This window comes from Tupaia chinensis, unplaced genomic scaffold, assembly GCF_000334495.1.
Source record: "Tupaia chinensis unplaced genomic scaffold, TupChi_1.0 Scaffold000201_1, whole genome shotgun sequence".
NCBI classification, from domain to species: Eukaryota; Metazoa; Chordata; class Mammalia; order Scandentia; family Tupaiidae; genus Tupaia; species Tupaia belangeri.
In genome coordinates, this window is record NW_006159676.1 from 1,787,872 (window position 1) to 1,790,367 (window position 2,496).

The following is a 2,496-nucleotide window of genomic DNA, read 5'->3' on the forward strand; positions in this document are numbered from 1 at the left end:
GACTCGAACTGCAGTCGACTCCATGGGAGTCCAGCGACATAGCCATGACGCCATCTGCTGGTCCTGAGCTGCTGCTGCTGCTTTTTTTTTTACAATTTCATTTTACTTTTTCTAGTTATGTTATTATTTAATTCATTAATTTTATTGGACCAGAGAGATACAGAGTGAGAAAACAAGCTGCCAGGTCTGGGACTCAAACTATGCTCAGCCATGTAGCAGCCCAACACCTTAGCCACCACGCCATCTGTCAGCTCTCCCATCCCCCCACCTCCCCTGCTGAGCTTCTAGAAAGGACAGAGTGGGGACCTATTTACTTATTGATTTGAATCTTACCAGAGAGGGACAGAGTAAGAGAGAGTAAGTGAGAAAGTGAGCCATCAAGTCCCGGACTCGAACCGCAGTAGGCCATGTAGGAGTCCAGCAGCCTTAACCACCACGCCACCTGCTGGACCCAACTGTGATTTTTTTTTTTTTTTTTTTTTTTTGTGAGGGTTGCACGTGCGCTTGCCAGACAAACAGAGAGAGACAGAGAGACAGAAAGCAAGAAATCACCCCCCGGGGGGATGGTCACGCCGCAATCCCTTCTCCTCCATTCTCCTCTCGGAATCTTGGGCACGCACGCACACGTGCCCGGCGTGAGTTTTAAGCCACCGGGTCCGGGACGCGAACCACGGTTGACTACATGGGAGACCAGTGACATAGCCATTACGCTAACTGCTGGTTCCCTCAAATGTGATCTATTGATCCGTCTGAGATGGGCTCCCGGTAAAGCCTGTCTGCTCTGATTCTTCCTGGGCTCTTTCTGAACTATTTATTCCTCTAGGGAACAGGCTTAAATCCCTCTGGAATGAGGACCTCGAAGAGCCATGCGATGACCTTCCTAGGTTTATGGTTTCCTTTCTAGGAAAGGGTTCTGTGTTCTCTGCTTTGCCTGGGAAAAAGAAAATAATTATGATCCAGCAAAAAGCCGAGCAAATTTTTTTTTCTTTTTCTTTTCTAAATGGAATTTTATAAAAGATTTTATTTTATGTATTCATTCATTTATTTTAATTTGACCAGAGAGAGAAAGTGAGAAAGCAAGCCACCAAGTCCAGGACTTGAACCATGGTCGGCCATGTGGGAGTGTCCGGTACCTTAGCCACCATGCCACCTGCTGGTCCCCTTAAAAGAATTATTTTATTTAACTTGATTTTAATTTGACCAGAGAGCGACAGAGTGAGAGAGAGAAGCAAGCTGCCAGGTCTAGGGCTTGAACCATAGTTAGCTGTGTGGGAACTTAACACACTTAACCACCATGCCACCTGCCGGTCTGATCCATCTTGAGTTTTACTTTCTCTTTTTTTGGGGGGAGGGGGAAGGTTTTTGCTATAGGGTGCGTGTGCTTGCCAGAAAGACAGAGAGAGACAGACAGAAAGTGAGAAATCACCCCCCAGGGGGGATGGCCATGCCACAATCCCTTCTCCTCCATTCTCCTCTCGGGCACGCACTCTCACGCGCCCGGCTTGAGTCTAAGCCACCGGGTCCAGGACTCAAACCACGGTCAGCTACATGGGAGTCCAGCGACATGGCCATTACGCCAACTACTGGTTCTCCGCCTTGAGTTTTCAACTATGGAGCCTGGGCTTGAAAAGTTGTCGACTATGTGGGAGCCCAGGGATGTAACTGTTACAGCATCTACTGGTCCTTTTATTTATATTTATTTTTATTTTGAGCCCTGACTGTAGAGTATGTGAGCTCACTAGAGAGTCAGAGAGAGAGGTTTTAAGTGAGGAATCACCCCCCAGGCGGGATAGCCCCGTGACAATCCCCTCTTCCATCCTCCTCTTGGGATTTTGGGCACGCATGCGCATGCACCTAGCGTGTTTTAAGCCACCGGGTCTGCAGTCGATTACGTGGGAGTCCAGTCATGTATCTGTTTTGCCATTTGCTAGTCCCTATGGTTATTTATTGGAGAGGTTTTTGCTATAGGGCGCATGCGCTCACCAGAAAGACAGAGAGACAGAGAGACAGAGAGTGAGAAATCACCTCCCAGGGGGGACGGCCACGCTGCAATCCCTTCTCCTTCATTCTCCTCTCGGGATCTTGGGCATGCATGTACCTGCGCCCAATATGAGTTTAAGCCACTGGGTTCGGGACTCGAACCACAATCGGCTACATGGGAGTCCAGCGACCTAGCCATTATGCCAACTGCTGGTCCCCTGTATGTTTGTATTTTTATTTTCATTTGCAGTCAGTGAGATCTTTTTTTCTGTGAGTTCCCTCCAGCTTTGGAAAACCCCCCCCCCCCAGTCTGCTTCCCACTCTGTGGTCCCCCTTCAGAATGAAGCCTGGAGACAGAGTCTTGGAGCCCCCAGCCCCCAGCGCCCAGAGCTAGGCCCTGCCTGTCTTTCCGGTAGTTCTGACTATCCACCTTTTAGGCCAGCTCCAGTGATGGAAAGTTCCAGTTGGAGGAGGCTGCTTGTTTTGGAAAGTTCCTGGGGCAGCCGCCCCCGCCTG